Raw genomic sequence first — 21,252 nt, forward strand, 5'->3', positions numbered from 1 at the left:
TGCATGCACCATTAGAAAAAATTGGAGCTATTCAGTTTGCCGTCAAAAACCCAAAACCCTTTGTTTGGCACTATTTTCGGACACACCTCGCAGACCAGTGATCTTCCGCTGCATGAGCATGGATACACGCTGATTAAAGAGGAAGAGCTCACTGGCACTCTTTGTGGCTAGCAGGAGCACTAGTGTAATGTAACTCATACAACCCCACTTCAAAAAAACTGATATATCCCTTTAAGAATGTATGGTGGAAGTAGTGGGTTAATCTCTTAACACTTTTTGTTTTCTCCCTCGCTTTCTATGGCGCTCAGCTCCCAGTTCAAACACAGTTGTATTCTAAAAGAGCTGACTTTTTTAATCAAATGTCACGCAAGCAGATTTTAAAGCTCCCGTGAGGATGTTTGGGTTTGTGACAATTTTGGCGCCCCCTGTGGACAGAGTGGTCTTTGCTTATTTTATCCTATACATGTATGCATCACTCACCAACGATGTAATTTTAGCTACTTTAAGACTTTTACTGAAGTGTTTTTTTAATGGGTGATTTTCACTTTTAACTGAGTAGATTTCAAGTAAATGAAGTTAAAGTGTTAACTTAAATTCAGGAGCAGGACCACGCCTAAACCACACCCTCAATCACCTGATAAGCCTACTTAAACGTAGCAAGACTACTCAACCGTTCGTCTGTTGCTTTTCAACCCACCATCCCTCACCTTGCTCTGCTTCAGTTGCCTTTTTTCTTATCCCTTACTACTCATCTTGTCTTCGCTCTTTTGTGCCCTTGGGATAGGTAGTGCCTGGGATCAAGATCAGCTCCGGCTAGGATAACGCTGAGACGTAATCCCCATCCTGAGTCTCCATCTGCTGGGCTATATGATGCAGAATAAATCATTACATTTTCAAACTTATATCCTCGTGTGGCGTGGTCCTTGCTAGTGAAGATACCTTTACTTTAACTCAAGTATGGCTTTCAAGTACTTTATACACCACTTAGTAGTTAATCACTTGGTCTGACACCTACCTCCAGCCTGTTGTTTTAGACATTTAAAAATTACAACAGGAAAGGTAGTTTTGTTTTGTTTTGTTACTTTGTTTGATGGTGGTCTCATTTTTTTGTTTTCTGGGTCATAAAGAGGTTTCTGTATGAATTTCAGTCTGGTTTGTATATAGCTAAAAACTCTTCACAGGAGCTTTAACACTGTGTTTGTTAGGGACTATTTCCAGCTGTGGATTAATGTGGTTCTCTTGCAAGTATTTCTGGCAGTGTTTGTGTATTTAAATGAAGACTATAGTGCCCATGGTATAGGTAATGAAGTACATTGAAACCCAGTACAAACACTGTAAATTTGTGTTTTATAGGACAGTCATTTTAAGCATGGAGGAGGGGGTTATTCTGTACGACAGGCCTTAAACTACATTACCGACAATTTTCAGTTATGTCTTCAAACAAAGGGGTAGGTTCTGTCTTTTTGTTGGTTCTATCCTGTCCATGCATGTGTTTGCCGAATGATATCATTGTACTGCCTTTCTCAAACTGCCATATGCATCACTCACTGTGAATTTTTCTTGCGAAAGGTCCCACCTACCACTGTGCTGTGAATTGCTTTGTCTGATACTACTCAAGCACCAGCCAAACAGATACTAAAAATATCTTTATAAAAGTTAAGTCTGTTTTATTCATAGTGGTCTTGTTTGCTGCAGGTCATACAAAAGGCATTAGTATCAATCAGTATCTGTTTCATAAGCAGTTACATCAAGTACTTCATTTGCAACATCCCACACCTCATCCTTAGCAGGGTGTGTCCAGATTTTTTTTTTATCTCCAGTGGCTCAACCAAGAACTTGTGCAGGGGTTGTATAATGTATGTGCACACCAACACACACAGATAAATAACATTTATTTACCATCTCTGTCTCCACTGATCATCAATCATCCAGAGTTTCATTTTTTATTTTGATGTAATCTTTTCATTTATCCCTGAAGCACTCCTCTTATGAAACTTCAGAACAGTCTGTCCAAAAAGAAAAGAAATAGCATTCCCACAGCCTAACGTTTGTTGTCTTGAGTTTTTACAAGAACTATAATTTTACAGTTTTTGTCACAGATAAACAACCTGAAGTCCTATAATAACGATGTTGTAATCACATACACACCATGACAGACACTGGCTGATAATGGACCAGTGCTGACAAACAGATCTGAGTCACAAGTTACAAAATGTTCTTCATGGAGAACAAGCACAGCATGGGTTGTGAAAGCTGTCACTTTGCAGACGCTGCATTCACACCTTCAAGTCATTTGTATTTTTCTAATGATGTTTTTCAGATGTTTTTCTTTCTTCTTCTTTTCTTTTTGTATAACTTGAACAACTTTCTAAATTAATTTTTTCTACTTTCTTGTGCATAAACTTCAGGAAAATGACATGCAATCTAATCAAAGTAGTAATGGGTGGATGAAGCCTTGCTAACCTTTCTTTCTATTTGTTCCAAAAATGACAAAAACAGGGACATCTGGTTGCTTTTATAGTGTGAAGTAGCTGCCATTTTTCTGTTTTTGTTTGTTTTTCTAATTAGTTAGAATTCAAGTTCCAAGAATCCTGTACATTGTGAAACAAAACTGTCTGTATACTCTTGTTCAGATGTATTGCATTACATGAGGATACTAGCGTGCAATGTGTTGTTAAATAACAGTATATTGTCACACAGCACTCACGTTTAATCCTTCTGTAGATGTAGCCTGAATCAGCATAGTTGAATCATTAGCCTACTTTTCAGACTTAATTCTAATAGCTTCACTTCATTTATATTTTTACAGCATATATTTATGTGTTAACATCACTAGACTAATGTCAGAAGTCCATGTGTCTATGGTATACGACAAAAATCCTTGGTCTACTACCTTGGAACAAGGTAGATCATCCAATGCTGTAAATTCAGTGACTTTGTAATTAATTGCTTTAGATTTGAGATATCGCTGCTAAACTTTCTGCAGTTCTCCCTTCAGCTCTAGAGAAATCATCGTCTTTAGGTGCAAATGCTAGCTGCCGCTACTGCTGGTTCTTATTTCTTTAATACATCTTTCACTATCAAGGACCACACCAACAACAGAATGAGATTGAAAGATAGTTTATTGATTACGGATTATTGTATTGATCGATATTGAACTCGTAGTCGCTTTTGGGAAGCTTCGTAGGGGATCTGCCGTAGCACCCGGGCATAACGAACCCCCTCAGGGCCCTATGGCTAAGGAGGAGAGGAGCAGAAGGAGAGGGAGGGAGGGAGGGATGCGGAAACGAGAGCGAGAAAGGAAGAAATGGTCAGGTTTGAATTTATGGGAAAACGGAAGAGTCGCGGTTGAGGTGTGGACCTGCTCTTGAAATTTTGATATCATCACCACTTGTTGCAATTACGACTTTTTAGATGTCTTAAAAGAACAGTTGTGTTGAAACTTGGACTTTGTTCTCCTCTTGGAATGCTTGCAGCACATTTTTTAAGAGATGAAGTTGTGTTAGCCTCCTCTGAAAAGTGAAAAACATCCACACAGGTGACGCCATTTTTACTCCCATCAGCTTGTTGCAGCTGCTCTTGTTCTTCTTCTCTGTGCGTGGATTGCATAACGCCACATACTGTTTCAGCATGTGTAGACTTGTTATGAAATAAATTAGGAAACTTTCATCAGTTGTCATAAATGGATAAAATTATATATGCAGATTTAAAAAAGAATAGTCATCAAAAGGTCCCTTCATCAGCCGATAAGATATATTGTGCATATTTTTTTAATTAATTTCCCCCTTCTTCTTTTACAAATATGCAAATTACAGTTTCACTGTGAAACTTTCATAGCCATCAAGCCACAGGGAGTACTTCTTGGTGCACCGGTGACGTCTTTATCTTTGGATGTCATCAGTCATCATGTGACATTTTATGTTTGACACAAACTCCACCAAGCTGTATGGAAACTGTGCAGTTTACTCAGGGAGCTTCTTTGACATCTACCCATTTGTGCTGAGGAGTAACCTGTCAGTGATGTGAACTGACAGGTTACTTAATGACGCCAAATAAAGAGTGACATTGGGCATCACCGTTCAGCCTCAGCTCTGACAGCAGACAGACATAACCATAAGCACATACATGCTGTGATGCTGCTTCATACAGAGAAGACACGACCCTCAACTCTGTGTCCAAAAAACAGGAGCTAGTATGATTCTTGGATTATATGCTTCAGCCTGGCCTTATATAGACAGAGAAAGTACAAATTTAAGCTCTCTGTTGGTACAGGGATGATGCATGTGGAGTGTTTAACTGTGCAGAATCCATCATCCATCTCCCTTTGTCTGTATCTAGTTCTGTGTAAAATCTTGCAAGGTTCTGATGTGAGGTTGTTGGCTTTGTCTCTTATAACTCTATTGTGGAACCCATGCAGGGGCTCAAAACTCTCTACAATGGCTGCTTTGGATTTACTGAGGTGCAAACAGGGAGCTTTTGAATCATGCAGACATGCGACCAAAGACCAGCCTGGTTGGAAATTGGTCGGTTTGATAGCTATTCTGTCTGCAGTGACATCAGAGAAACACGGTGACTCAGCTACCTTCCGCCACTGTCTCAGACTGGAGAGGCACAAGGAGAGAAAGGCAAATACCTCACACATCAAGAGGGAGCAGGGACTTTGTGTATGTGTGGGAGTGCAGAATTACAGCATGTGACATGTCCTTTGCAGATTAATTCTGCAGTGTTATTATTGCAATTGGCCTCATAATGTCTGCTGCTTTGTCCTTCATTTTCTTATTTCTTAGTTCAGTTTCATCATGGAGTGCTGTGCGTGGAATTGGCTGCTTTACACACACATTATTATAAATAGAAACAGTATTGGTTTTGGTCAAATTGTCTCCGCTTTGAGATGCCCAATGTAACATTCATATGATGTTTTGATAGCTTGTGGAACCAAGGTACTTTATTGACAACCTCATTTGATTCAGAGAGATGGGGCCACCTGAGGTTTTTTTAAATTAAGTCAATGCACACCAGTGTCTCTCTTAGCTAGAAAATGAACCCTTCAAGGAAAACATGTTGAAGTAGCTTGTACACTTTCTTAGATTTGATCAAATAAAAAGATAAGACTGATATCACTCCTACACCTGCATGCTCCTGGGAGCAATTAACATAGCCTTAACCCTAGAATAAACACTGAAAGCAGGGGGAAATGGCTTGTCAAGTTGATTTCTCCTGCTTTCAGTTTCAATGCTAAGCAAAGCTAATTGCGCTCCGCCAGCAGGAGCCAATTTTTAGGTGAATCGACTCAATGGATTTCACTGATACATCAAGAGGTGTCGCTAAAAGCCAAAGCTTTCGGTTACATTTTGGATTTGGAGCTTGACTGCTTTTTAAACTTGGCTTAAGAAATAGGCCAAGTGATCAGGCTTCCTTAACATAATCTAAAGGTCACAAAAAACATACATGCATTTTTTTTGATAGTTACTTTTTTTAAATTATTTTTTTAATTTAACCTTTATTTAACCAGGTAAGTCATTAAGAACAAATTCTTATTTCCAGTTACGACCTGGTTAAAGGCACAGCCTTTTGAGGGGTAAAGGGTCAGGGATAACAGTAATGATAAAAACAAACACAAGGGTAAAAACTTAAGAGACAACTTAAACATGACAGGACAGAACAGAGCAAATAACAAATAGTGACAGCAGGACTCCAGGATTAAAAGCAGGTGCCGGTGTGTTTAAGAGTGTCCATGAGAGAGTTCCTGAAGGCTGATTTTGAGATGTAGTGGACCAGTTTTAAAGTTTGTAGTAAACGAGTGGGTAAAAAGTAAAGTAAGGAATGAGGCTTCAAAAGAAAACTTTGGACATGGCCAGGTTAAGTGTTCCAGCTGCTGCTTTTGGTGTTTGAGCTGAGCTAATCCACCACTGGTTCTAGCTCTATGCTCCATGCACAGGCATCAGAGCTTTGATCTGCTCATCTCCCCGCTTATTGAAAGCCACTAAGCGTATTGATCCAATAATCAATCAAGTGCTGGTGAAACTGTTTTCAGATGTAAATGAAAATGAATTGATTTTTTTCCACTGTAAAGACATACCTGCACTCCTAACAATGGAACAGCTGATGTTGAAAGATGGGTCTACAGTACTGCACTCTGAAAAGGTAATACCTGACTTCAACAAGGTGAGAGCCTGTTATTATGATTGACCTTTTAAATCAGATAATCACAAAAACTAAGTCCTTACGTCAACCTGAAAACACAGACCGACTCTTTAATCCGAAGGGGAACGATTTCAACTTTGACCTTTCACTGAATATAACAGTGTTTTCCTGTCGTGTCAGCTCTGCTGCAGATAGGAAATCCTCTCACACTGAGAGGATGAATGACATCTCGACCTTTACGGCGTCAATACTCCCTGTGGTGCATGAATATATATAGACAGAGAAAGTGTCCTTGATAAATAATAATGACGGAAACCCAGCTATGAGACTTCTACTGTATCTTAGATAGTTTTTAAGTGCTTGCCTGGTTTGCTCTTTTGTTTTGTTTTCTCTTCATTCATAACCTTTTCTATCTTTACACAACCTTTTTGGGCTCTTTATTACATCGTTAGTCTTGCAACATATAAATATAGATGCATTTCTTCACAGTTTCCATTGATTTGTTCTCAAACTCAGATATTTTAGTAAGTGGTTGAAGCCTCACACAGAATCTGTTGGGATGTAAGACTTTGCCCGAGGCTTGAAATTTGACTTCTCAACCTCAGTTCTGGACAGATTGCTATTCCTTTAGACACATTTATGTCTTGACAGAAATTCACATAGCTTCTGTGCCCTTGAATTTTTGGGGAATTTCGCTGCTCCAGCTCTCTCTCTCTCTCTCTCTCTCTCTCTCTCTCTCTCTCTCTCTCTCTCTCTCTCTCTCTCTCTCTCTCTGAAATAGGCTGAAAGAAGCGGTTGCCCTAGTTCTGCCTTCCATAAGCAATTCTCAAAAGTAGTTGACATGTCTTTCCTTCACATATTGGGGTCTGGCTGGACTCCAGAGGGTAGGAAATTGCTCTGAAGTTGGTCACGTATTCAATGAATCACAACTGATGTTAGTTCATGAGACATAATGCTTACCAACAATGGTCAGTTGGAATTGCTTGGAGGGGATACGTTCAAGATTGTTAAAAGAAAGAAAGAAAGAAAGAAAGAAAGAAAGAAAGAAAGAAAGAAAGAAAGAAAGAAAGAAAGAAAGAAAGAAAAATGGGAGGTTATTTGAACCACAAATAGGCATTAGGGCTGTCAAATAATTTTTTTTTTAAATTACAATTAATCCAATGATTGTCCAAAGTTAACTTGCTATTAATCCCAAATTAATTACACATTTTTTCTGTACTAAATGTAACTCAAAGGGATATTTTCAAGTTTGTAATACTCTTAGCGAGACATCCTACATTTAATTTTTGGTTTTATTTATTGTGGCTTTTCTCTTGTTATCTATTGTGTTTTTAATATCTGTTCTTTTTAATTGCTATTTATTTTAATTGATTGTGTTTTTTAAGCTTGTACAGCACTTTGGCCAACTGCGGTTGTTTTTTAATGTGCTATATAAATAAAGTTGGCTTGACTTGACTTGACTTAGCAACATAGGAGAAATTAGTGGTTTTATAGAGAATCTGATCATTAAAATGACTTATACAGCCACAACCAATCAGAACAATGAAACCACTGACCAAACCGTAAACTAGTCAAAATTGTTATTACAAAATTAATTCAACTGGTGCCCAATTCAAAACAAAACAAGCACTTGCCATGTCATATTAAAGTTACATACACTGATAATTGTTATTGGTTATGTAAACTACATTCTTGACAGAGACAAGCGCAGCAGCAGAGTGGGGAGAGTGGCGGCCATCTTGGTTTTTACGAAAAATTCCTCAATAGGGATACATTGTGCAACATATTAGTTGGAAACAGGTCTGATTTGATTTTCCAGGTGACACATTGGGATGGGATTAGACCATAGACTGTATAAATAATGGACGTAGTATCCGCGACATCACCCATCTGTTCCTGAGCGCTGTTTTTAAGCCAATCGACAGCGGCAGCCATATTGGAAATGGGGAACTCAACCAGGCAGAGTTTGACGTAGTTGGAGCCTCCTAGCCAGCTATGTGTTCCCGACCGGGAGTCACGTCAGTCATGTCCTTATGTGGGCAAAGACTCGGAATCTTAATATCTTCTGAACCGTCACGTTAGAAAAAAATTCACCCCCCGTACAGTGTTTGCCGATAGAGAAATTAGCTTCGAAGGGCCAAGCCGTTTTTTGAACCAGGCTGTAAACATGTTTATTAATGCTGCAAAGATAGTCTTTTTCCCATTCATGTCTATGTGGTTTCTGGTGTTTCTGCAGCCAGCCTCAAGTGGATTCTCGATGTATTGAAGTTTATAACACTTCCGTATGGGCTTCATCGTTTGAGACCGGAGGTTGCCACTTGAATTAGACACATCCTCAAGCAAATGAAACATTAGCTCACACATTTTTTTGGTTCTCTGGCTTCAAATGTAGACAATTTCCTCTAGCTCCATCCTCACTCTTAAGTCTGGGTCATTGAAGGGCTGCTGAGGTGAGTCAGCGAGTCACAGTTGCTGAAATAGCTGTCACTGTCTTTTTTTAAAATCAATTTTGGCCACCACATCAGCCAACTTCTGCAATTTGTAAAGATGTGTTTTAGATGACATGTTGAATTATTGCCCTGGTGCTCCAGGATATTCTATCTGAAAACAGCCTCTTTATCTTTCAGTTCCTGTATGCCAGCAGTCTGCGAATTCCATACCATTGTTGACTACAAGTAGGGGATATGAATATGATATTTTTATATTTGAAAGGGAAGGTATGACAGGCTGTTCCTCTGGAATGAGTGGATAATTAGGCACCACATAATGAGCATACATGGTCTTTTTCAGACTTCATCTCTCTACAACATCATTATCTGCACAGCATGTTTCGACAGACAACTCAAAGGGTAAAAATCAAAATGAAGACAGTCCATCTTTTTTAGTTATGTTTCTGTTTCCTCTCCAAATCCCAAAGATACACAAACTCTGAATACCCTGAACAGGCTGAAGCTCAGTTTGTGTCTGAACAGGAGAAAACTGACAGAAAGGTGAATCCCTGAGGTTCAATATCTCTAAATGATATGTTGTATTTGCTGGACATGTCTCCTGGCAACCTCACAGTAATGACAGGATTTCTCAATATGTTATGCTCCACAGCTGCTCCTCAAGAATTACTTGCTGCACATAAATGAGATCCAAAGGGCCAATTGTAGAGAGGTTGTCAGGCTCCACTTTGAACGGAGCCAGGCTTACCTTACCTCCTGTCTACATCATCAGCTGGTGAGCTCCAGCTAATACACACACAAGAAGGAATTATGTTATGTGATCTGACTTTTGGCTAGCTAGTTAGCTAAATAATCAAACAAACAAAGAGATGATTATGTCATTTATGCAAAAAATGTTGAGCCACTCGAGCACCTTACTGGATCTTGGATACAGCTAGCTTACCTAAATATCTAAAGCAGAAACAACAAGCTATTTCATCACACAACTCCCCTTCAATCCAAATGTTAGGTTTTTCATATACGTATGTGTTTGAGCACTGAAGAAACAATGAGTTACAGTGAGTTATTTTGTTAGATGTTTCATAGTTTTATTAAGCCTTGATGAGCCAGGCTAAATGTCTCCTCCTCGCTAAAATACACTAAGCTAGCTAACCTGCTTAGTGGCATTCAGTGCTCTCACTCTTGGCCAAAATATAAACACAGATGTAATAACCTGATAAATGTCAGTTATAGCCTCTATATATATATATATTATTTTTTTATTTTTTTCTGCAAAAACATATGGGGTTTTGCCTGTTAATGATAAAAGCGTCTGATTGATATTCAGTTGTCATATTGAAGCTGGGGTTGGTAAAACTAGCATGAATTTGAATGTAGCATGTCCTCAGGACTCCATCTAACCCTCTGGGTTAAAGTATTTTAGAAATGCAAAAAAAGTAATTTTGGTTAGGTTAAAAAGTTATGACTTGGGAAAGTTCAACTTCCGGTTGACCTCTGGGTTAGAGAGAGGAGGAAGTGAGCTGCAAAACGACGCAGGTGAAATGTGCAGCAGAGACAGACTTGTTTGAGACTTTGCTGTGTTTATTGAGTATTTTTTCCTTATGTTGGACTAAAAATTGTTTGCCTGTTACCCCGCTCCTGAATGGGCCTTTGTGACTGTTTACTACGGAGCGTGTTTTTCTGCACTGCAAAAAGCTAGTTGTTATGTTAGTTAGCTGCTGCTGCCGCTTGGTTTAGAGAGACGTCTGACCCACCGATCTTTCCCCTGTGCCAAAGACCTGAAGCCGTGGAGGCCGCTGCTGGTGATAGACCAAAGTCAAGGATAGTCATCTTTACTCCTGGCGGGTGTGTGGACCTTGCTGTTCATCATCATTGCTATGCTGCTGCAGACTGAGAACCACAAGAGGGATTTCCACATGGTCGGAGTGAACTGTCCTGCTTGCTCACCTGATCTCAACCCGACTGAGAACTTGTGGTCAATAATAAAGGAGATAATTTACAGTAACGGAAAGAAATACAGCTCAAAAGAGCATCTTTGGGAAGCCATACAGAGAAGTCATCAGCAACCTCACTAAATCAGTTTACCAGTGACCTCTGACCCTCACTGAAAGAAAAGGGGGTTATATTGGTCATTTGAGAAACACTTTAGATTTGAAATGTTTCAAAGACATTAACAGTTTTATTTTGTATACACACATAAAGAAAACTGTTGTTTTTGTTGAAGTTTGAATACAGTTGTAGTAAATATTATCATTTTCAATCAATGGAACGTTTAAAATGGTGCCTAGTTTTTAATTTTCACAAGTTTTATGCTCTCATCACCAACTTGCATAATAATTTGGCTCACTGGTTTCTGCAGATTCTGCATCATTTAAAAATGCAGCTGAAAAGCATCATTTTAACCACACAGTTGAAGAAATATATTCACTATCTGACTTCCGAACAAATTTGAAAACAACTGTTAACATAGTTTTTAAAATATTCACAAAAAGGCCACTTGCATAATAATTTGGAACACAGTGTAGTATAATAAGACACAACAGAGGAAAGGCATGTGAACAGCAGATTTTGAAGCTCCATTGCATTTAGATGGCCAGGGGAGCTATGATGCCAGCACGCCTGCAAACTGCTCTCACAGCCCTTGTTAATGATAATTACATCTGGGATTTCCTGTGTCGACATGTCATGACACTTTAGGATTGCAATTTGATTATTTTCCTGATACATGCACCTCACTTTTTATGGTATGCAATTTACCTTCATAGCCTCAAAAATGGAAGGATTTACCATATCCTGTGCTTGTACCTTATTTATTGATGATAAAGTAGATCTCAGGGACCTCAGACATATAAAATCAGAGATATGAACCGTTTACTACACCCCCTCAGCTCCTGTGTGTATTACAGCCAAACTGTTTGTGCTATGAATATCGAAATGAGGCATTTTAAGAGTTTACAAGAACAGCAATTCCAGAGGGATTAAAGTGCTTTCATGCACAAGAGAAACCAATCACTGAGGCCACATGTAAGAGCAGCTTTAAATCCATCTATAAAACGAAAAGTCATGCACGACCAAACTCCTGTAGCTTTGATTGCCGTGCAAAAAGCTTTTGCCTGTTGGGGATATTGAAGTAACTGTTGGGACACACATCAACCCAAAAAGTAGGATTATACACACAATAAAACAGCAATCCCAAAGTTTTATGTGTATATTGATTCAGCAAAAAAGAGCCCACATTCATTCAAATATCCCCTGTGTGCAGAATGTTATGTGAAATGCTATTCGTGATGGAAGGTGAAGGTAAAGGTGAAGTCAATTCATATCCAGGATTTCAACATAAGTGAAAATGTAGTCATCACTCATTTGTCACTGTGACTTTCAGAGATGAAGAGACTTATGATGAAGGGTAAAGACAATCAATCAGCAAACATCCTGAGGTAGAAAACACAGAGGAGCTACTGAACAACAGGCATGTGAAAATAAAGACAGATCATTGAGAAAACAGAGTTTCATTCAAGACACTAACTGATTCAAGATTAGGACGTCTTCAATTAAAACACTGCTTTAATTACTGTTACAGCATTGACACTGGAAGGAATCCAAAGCATATTGTGGATGAATGCAAAATTATGTTTACGCTTCAGGCAGTTATACCGAGCATACGCAAGCAGCTACAGCCTGCACCATAAATTAGAAGCAGAGCAGAGATTATACAGTATATCTTTTCGGAAGGATAGCTTTCCATTTCACGGCTGAGACCGGTGTACATAACAATTCATTTGAGGAAAACTGATATGAATACATTTGAGAAAGCCAGTCGTTTAGCAGAATGCAAAGTACCAATTTCGGGCACATAGCAACAGTTTGGAGAAAAAACACAGCCAACTAAATAATAGTCACCAATTCCTTATCACCTCAGACCCAGGAGAGAGGCCCTTGATGATAAACAGAGGGAGGGAAATCTCAAAGGAATCTCACATGAATTGAGACGGTAGAAAGAGTCTGTGCTTTGTAAACAGGAACCTGTGTTTAGTCACAAGCACGAGCAGGAGTATCCACAGGAGACATCTCATCAAATTATAGCTTTTAAGCTCTCCTTCTTTGTTTGGCTAGCTTTACTGTAAGTGCTAATACTTGATGTGAGCATGTAGAGATGAATGGTGTTTTTGTGAGTGATGGTGTGGTGTGTCATTTTCTGTAGACTGGTATGTCTTCTGACATTAAAGAAGCATTCAACAACACAAGCTGAACTGAGTGTTTAGTCCTGTTTAGCTAATTGTCCTCAAACAGAACTCTGTTAAATGTACTTTAGCTACATAAGACAACAATCAAACAAACCAAGCTAGCAACTATCTGGGGTATTAAGCAGCTTTGGTCCTTTAAATGAGTGACATGTCTTGTCTGGTGTATGTCATTTATAAATAGGCAACTATCTGATAACTCAGTTGCATCTACGAAAGATCAATAGAGTTGGCTTAAGTCTTAGAGGTGCATGAATGATGCTTAGGGCCTGTGTCCACTGTTGGCATTTTTTGCACTACAGTCATGGCCAAAAGTTTTGAGAATGACACAAATATTTCATTTCATAAGTATCAAAAGCTTTTATTGAGAATTACACAGAATTCATGCAATAAGTCAATATTTGCAGTGTTGACCCTTCTTTTTCAAGACCTCTGCAATTCTCCCTGGCATGCTGTCAATCAACTTCTGGACCAAATCCTGACTGATGGCAGTCCATTCTTGTATAATCAATGCTTGGAGTTTGTCAGAATTTGTGGGTTTTTGATTGTCCACCCGCCTCTTGAGGATTGACCACAAGTTCTCAATGGGATTAAGATCTGGGGAGTTTCCTGGCCAAGGGCCCAAAATCTTAATGTTTTGTTCCCCGAGCCATTTTGTTATGACTTTTGCTTTATGGCAAGGTGCTCCATCATGCTGGAAAAGGCATTCTTCATCACCAAACTGCCCTTGGATGGTTGGGAGAAGTTGCTCTCGGAGGACGTTCTGGTACCATTCTTTATTCATGGCTGTGTTTTTAGGCAAGATTGTGAGAGTGCCCACTCCCTTGACCAAAAAGCAACCCCACACATGAATGGTCTCAGGATGCTTCACTGTTGGCAAGAGACAGGACTGATGGTAGCGCTCACCTCGTCTTCTCCGAACAAGCCTTCCTCCAGATGCCCCAAACAATCGGAAAGGGGAATCATCAGAGAAAATGACTTTACCCCAGTCCTCAGCAGTCCAGTCCCTGTACCTTCTGCAGAATATCAGTCTGTCCCTGATGTTTTTACTGGAGAGAAGTGGCTTCTTTGCTGCCCTCCTTGACACCAGGCCTTCCTCCAAAAGTCTTCACCTCACTGTGCGTGCAGATGCACTCACACCTGCCTGCTGCCATTCCTGAGCAAGCTCTGCACTGGTGGTGGCCCGATCCCGCAGCTGTAACACCTTCAGGAGACGGTCCTGGCGCTTGCTGGACTTTCTTGGGCGCCCTGGAGCCTGTTTGGCAACAATTGAACCTCTCTCCTTGAAGTTCTTGATAATTCGATAGACGGTTGACTGAGGTGCAATCTAACTCGCTGCTATAAACTTCCCTGTTAGGCCCTTTTTGTGCAATGCAATGATGGCTGCACGTGTTTCCTTGCAGGTAACCATGGCTAACAGATGAGGAACAATGGTGTCATGCACCAGCTTCCTAAAGTGTCCAGTCACTCAATCATGACAGATTGATCGCCAGCCTTGTCCTCATTAACACCCACACCTGTGTTAATGTGTGTGACACCTGTGTGTCATTGAAATTATGTTAGCTGGTCCTTTTGTAGCAGGGCTGAAATGCAGTGGAAATGTGTTTTTGGTGATAAAGTTCATTTTCAAGGCAAAGAAGGACTTTGCAATTAATTGCAGTTGAGCTGATCACTCCTCATAATATTCTGGAGTATATGCAAATTGCCATTATAAAAACTGAAACAGCAGACTTTGTGAAAATTAATAGTTGTGTCATTCTCAAAACTTTTGGCCATGACTGTACATTCTCACCTTCTCGTCACATCCTCAAGATGGCTGGATCACACTTAATATCTGTGGAGACTATTTCAGAGTGGCAATTCCACAAACAGGATATCTCACATTAACTTGCGTGAACAAATGTCACTTCAGAAAACAAACAAACATAGAGGATCATTGGCGGTCACCCGCTCCACTCAGTGTAATCTGTTTGGCAGGCGCAATTAAGTGTCAGCGCATTTAATCAATTATAACTCGCTGAATACTAAACTGATTCTATGATTCTGAGTCTATGTTCCTGGCATTTGTTCTGTTTTGCTGCATTCGATTAGTCAGGCTTCCAAGTCTGCTCCTCTCATTGGTTATTGCAGGTATTCCATCTCAGGCAGTCTGACCTGGGATCATAACTATCAAACATGATTTATATTAACGATCCAGTGTCGGGCAGGCACTGACTCAGTTTGGAGCCAAAAAAGTAGTCACATTGACACCAGATACTTGAGGATTATTTGGACAAATAACTGTTTATGGTAACCCCTAAATCTGGCCACACCCCCATTCATAGGACGTTGCAAATCTGGCCTTAAATTAAGCCTAAAATTGCCTAGTGTTTGACCAGCATTATTAATGATCATTTAGTTAGTTTTAAAGTGTTCTGTCTGCTTTATGTTTGCTCTTATTCAAGGAGATCTTACAAAGAACATGTGAAAACAAGGAAAAGCTATAACGCTAGACATGAAAATTGAGCATGAGAGTATGAGGTAAAGACAGGCAGAGTATCACCATGTGGTATCGTTTAAGTCCTAGAGATGCGTAGGGCCTGTGTCCACTGGTGGTATCTTTAAAAATTGTCAGCCAAGCTATTTTGCAAATGCAGATTAATATTAGTGGGATCATCATCATCATCATCATCATCATCATCATCATCATCATCATCAGTCACTGTTTTGAAAAAGTTGATATCTGCTGCTTTGCTCCTTGATTTTGATTGGTCAGTGTAGGAGAGGTGACATCAACGAGCAGGGTGGTGTTCCAAAAGCTGAACTACTTTCAACTCAGACATATAGCAGCTGGGTATTTTAGGCTCAGGGGCTGAGTGATGAAAAACAATGAGCTGCATTGGTTTTGTGTTGAAAGAAGAGCCTGCCAGCAAAAAAAAGGTGTTAGTGGACACAGGCCGTAAAGTAATTTCTTTGCTTGCCTCTTAATCTTGGTGTAGTTATTTAACAAGACATCTGACCACACAGCCAGCCTTGTGGAAAATGGATTGATTAGTGATTCTGTCAGCAGTGACTTCAGAAAAACACTGACCCAGCCTTCCACTGTCATCACAGGCTTTAATGGTGAATGTTGGGAAAAGCAGTCACCTCACATTAACAGAGGGAGCTGGATTTGTGTGCAGCTAGGCTTTATGTGGATGTGAAATATCCTTTGAGGACCCTCTGAATTATTAGTATTGCCTTATAAGATACATTGCTCCCTCTCCTTTTTGTATTTAGTTTCTGCAATGAGTGGGTTGCTCTACACAACCATTATTTGAAAAAAAAAAAGAAAAAAAAAACGGTTCTGTTTTTAGCTCCTTTGTCTCCATTGTGAGATGGTCATTGTGGGACACCCATTTGATGTTTTTCTAGCTTGTGGATTATTGACATCCTCAGCTGGATGGGACATGTCGCTGTCGATTCAGTTAAAAAGTTATTTGAAATTCAGTCAATGCCTTCCTAAAACTAACAAAATCTGCACTTAATTCGAAAGTCAAAAGAAAGGTCTTGTAGGAAGTATGACTCACCACAGACACCCACTGATTCTATCAAAAGATTGACAAACAAATACATTTGGCCCAAAGGAAAAAGGAAATGGGAGTCATTTATCAGGGGGTACAGAAAGTGATTGTCAAATAGGAAGAGGACCCATGCACCCAAACTCTCATTCAAATGAGTACACAGAAAGCCAACTGAAGGTGTGCCTTTCTTTTGAGCAAACCCAACTGAACAGAGAGACCTCAGCCTACCTTTATATCCTCTCTCAGCTGATTGCCACTAGTGGAGGGAGAAAATCACAGGTGCTTCCAATAGCTGCTGATGCGAGGCAATCTGTAGACCAGACTTGGGCTGTTTTCGAAACCACCTACTGTACTAGTACGCAGTACGTACTGATTTGGCCAATATTCAGTATGTAATATGCAGTATGTAAACAAGAGCAAAATCTGCTGTATGCCAAAAATGGAGCGCCGCCTGCAAGCTTGTTCAGGCAGACAACTCGAGCTTCGCTCATTCATACTGACACGTCATCATCCTCTCTATCAGCTGATCTCAACATCCTCTCATTTGTCGGTCTATTTAAGCTGCAAGTCTCCCTGTCTCTGCCTCTGCTTTGCCAGTGCTCCTGCTGTCCTGCTCAGTGCTGTGTGCAAACTTCGTACCCACCTCCTCCCCGGCATCCATCTGCGGGCTCCGAGGGGGGTTAGTCCTATCTCATTACTCCTAAATGTCTGCATTTAAATAATCTACGAGGAGGAATGAGGTTTGGAGCCCATACACCAAACACAATACTGTATGCTGCAATAAACTTTATCTTAAGTAAACATGAGTTGTCTGACTGAACTACCCGGCTGTAATACTGATTTGGGAAATTGTCTTAGTATGCAGCGGATCAGTCTCCCTGGCGTACTATTTCCCACAATGCACCACACTAACATTCTGCTTCTTCTTTTTTCCATATGTGATGGGGGCACTTTGTTTTTAGCTGCTGTGAAAATAATTAAATTACATATAAACCACTCTTTAACTTTTTTAAATCATAAATGGATGCTAATGAAGCAGTTTCGCTATCAGCTTGGCCGTTGTTTACTTCCGCTCTCCGAAACCGGAAATTCAGCGACGCCTGACCCAGCATATTGCAAAACAGATCCAACAGAACAGCCATACTACATACTACCTTCAAATGCAGTATGCAGTATACAGTACGTACTGCATATTACATTTGTAGGTAGTATGTTGCAGGCAGTTTCAAAAACAGCCTACGATCTCTTTCCAAAAAAACCCCAACAACTTTATTTAATCTAAGACACTAGATCCATAAAAGAAGGAAAATGTTGATCAACACCTGTGTGCTACTATACTTCTGGAGTTGGGAAGTAGTTAGCATAGCTTAGCAATTATTCTGAGAGCAGAAGAAAATAGTCATTTGCCTTCACCCTTATTCAGAGTCGCTATCAGCTAAGTTATTCAAAACAGCACATTCACAATGCAATCTCAGACTCACTCAGAAACAATCCCTGTAATGATAAAAAGATGTGTTTTGCACTGATCGTGTCTCATACAATTTAAATAAAGATAGGTGTTAAAGTGGCAAGAAGCACATCCATATACTTATGGGCTTATTGCTAGTATGTATTTGCACCACATAATCGAACACTCATACATATACAAAGGTTTATTCCATGGCTGAAACAATATGCTGATTATTGAAGCACTTGTTTGCAGTGTGAATGCTTATATAATGAATGTGCATGTGTTGTATATCCGCTCCCCTGCAGTTTGAGGTTATAAAACGTCAATCCACATGCAGAGCTTTGCAGGGCTTTGGCTAGAAATATGAGCAGGATTGGGTGTGTATTATCAAGACTGACACAAAGAGAAGAATGTGACCCTATGTGATCGTACGAAACAGTCTCGCTTACAAAGTGATGCAAAAAGCGAGACATTGTGGGCAATAAAATCACCCAGAATAAGCAGGCTGTTGAATTTTTCATCAGGACTACCTTACACAGTAGCAGAAGCCCAGTGAAAGCCTTCAAACATTAAAGAGAGAGCAAACAGCAGAGATGAAATAGACTGAACACAGGTGCAACCAATAATTAACCAGTACAGTTGTTAACACTGAGTCTGATTAACACAAGGCTGCCTCGTAGAAGAAACAGAACCAGGAACAATATTTAGTGACAAGACAAGACACAGAACAATGATCTGCTGTCAGAGACACAAATGATCAGCTGTCCCCCCAGTGTCTGAACTGAACCTCATGCTGTCAGTCCTCTCACACTGAGCTCAGCAGGAACAAAGAGGGAGAAAAAGACCGGGGGATATTTACAGAGGGAAGTCAGGGGAAGAGAGCCTAGCTGGATAAAACTGTGGGAGATTCTGTTTGAATCCAGTCCAGAATAATGATTCAATGTTTTGTTACAATGTAATGTCATTTCCATAAAACAGCAGGGGATTGTTACCCTCCAGCTAATGCAGATTGTTTTTATATGAATTCAATTTACAGTGTTGCATTTATCTGCAAATCTGGGTAGTGTAGTGTAATGATAGCCCATAACATTTAAATCAATCAATCAGACTTTATTTATAAAGCACTTTTGATACAATGATATTGTAACACAAAATGCTGTACAAAAAAAATTAAAATAAAAAGACCCCCCCATCCTAATCCCAACCCAGCCCCGACCCCAAAGCCACCCACTATCCTAAGGTGAAGAACACAATATATGCAACAATAATAATAAAAACAATGAAAATAAAATAAATAAATACAAATAAAAAACAAATTGCTGAACCAACTGAGGAAACACTCTCATGATATCTTAATAAGGAAACACTGGAGGTAAAATAAGATGTTAAAACTCACACAGGAAAATAAAATCACCAAAATAGAATTAATTTCTAAGATAATAAAACACTAAAATATTAAACCATGAAAGGAAACTAAGATGCTATACTTAAAAAATAAATAAAATAGAACAAAAAGCGACTAAAAGCTCTATTAAAAAGATTAACATAGAGCCCTCTGTTGATCAATTCAGAAACATTTGCCTTTTGGCTCCTTTGGCCTGTTTCATAGCTGAATACTTTGCCCAGGTGGTAATTCAGCCTTGGAATAATACATTTTTCCAACTCATGATTTTAAATGTGACTGTTGGGCAACCTGCAGTACTTTCACCTGTACTGAAAACACTGTTTGTTACAGCCTTATTATAAGCAATGCGGGTTTCTACAGTTTTATAGCAGAAGGTCACAGTGTTATTACAAAAAATTGATGTCATCCCACTTACCGTATTTTCAGCCTTGAAAAGTGCCAGCCAATCTGTGCTTTATGAGCCTGAGAGGCAAGATCCAGGGCAAAATGTGTCTGCAGAGCTCTGACAGCTGCTCATAATATTTATCCCTGTGAGTGAAAGGTAATGCTTCAAGGTGACCAACATGTAGGTATGAATATTTACAGCGGAAAGGTGGCCTTTACAATAAAACGTTTGATTGTCATATTGCCCGGTGAGTTTAGAAAAATATCCTTCTTGATTTTTTTCTACTCCTAGAAGTGTTAGATTTTTTTTTATCAGTTTGGCATAACTTTCTTATTTCTCCTGTGCATTTTTCTGTTTACTTCAGCAAGACTTACCAAGAGTAAATAGTCAATAGCTTTATTCACACATGCTCAAAAATCCTTGAAAACTTCCTGAAATTGTCTGGTTGAATTAAATAGATGACATTTTCACCCTGACTTCACTGGAACTTTTAGTGCCAGCCACCTGCTAATATCACCACAAATAGCTGAGTTTGAGCTGATGTGTGAATGCAGCAGGAAATTTCAAGAAAATTCACCTTGAGCAATTGGGCAGAGGTGATAACAGGTTGGAACCAAGCGGCAACCTCCAGTCTAATAATATGAGTCCAATGCGGAAGTGCTAAAAGCTGCAGTTCATCGAGAATCCGCTTGAGGCTGGCTCAGGAAGTACCAGAAGTCACAATCTTTGCAGCAGAAATAAACATGTTTACAGCCTGGTACAAAAGACGAGGGTAGTCTGGATAGCTAATTTCTCGATCGGCACACAGGGGGGTGAATTTTTTTCTAACGCTGCAATTTCGAAAATATTGAGATTACGAGTCTTCGAATAAGAGGCACAGCTGACTGCAGGAAAACTGTAGCTGTTGGCTAAGAGGCTCAAAGCCTACCTCTTTACATCACACTGGCTCGACAACAGCAATATGGCTGCCGCCGCCGGCTGGTCTCAAAACAGCGCTTCAGAAACAGATGGGTGACGTCACGGATACTACGTCCATATTTTATACAGTCTATGGCTGGAAACCATAGGGTTAACAAAAACATCTGAGTTTGAAGAAGAAGAACAGTGAGGATGTCTGCATGTCCATCTGCTTACACACAGTACTGATATGATGTTAACATTACACTGTGGCTTTCACAGCATGCTCTGGATGTTATGTCCTGCCCCCTGAAACTCAAGTGAGACCTGCCCACCAATGCCCTCGTCCTGTACCTCATGAGGGACATGTGTGAACAAGCAACTTTGAAACATTATGAAAACATTTGAACATTTGTAGGCCATTTTAGGAGTGTATTTGTGAAAAAGCAAATGTTTGTCTAGATTTCAACAAATCCATTAAAGGACCAATACAAACAGTGACTTGATTTTTTTTTTCTACATTATTGTTTCCTGAAAACATACTCCCATGTTCAAAGAGCTCAATTGTTGCAGTCACTTTAACTTGATTCAAGTAAGACTGTCTGAAAGTCGTCTCAAATCCACAAGTTCTGCTTTTTCAAGTAACATTTGTATACAGGTATTAAGAAAGGGGTTCCATAATGTTAGAGTATTTCTGTGTTTTTAATGGGATTTGTTGTCATCAGGAAAACTATAGAATAA

The sequence above is a fragment of the Notolabrus celidotus genome, chromosome 13 (assembly GCF_009762535.1).
Source record: "Notolabrus celidotus isolate fNotCel1 chromosome 13, fNotCel1.pri, whole genome shotgun sequence".
Taxonomy (NCBI): domain Eukaryota; kingdom Metazoa; phylum Chordata; class Actinopteri; order Labriformes; family Labridae; genus Notolabrus; species Notolabrus celidotus.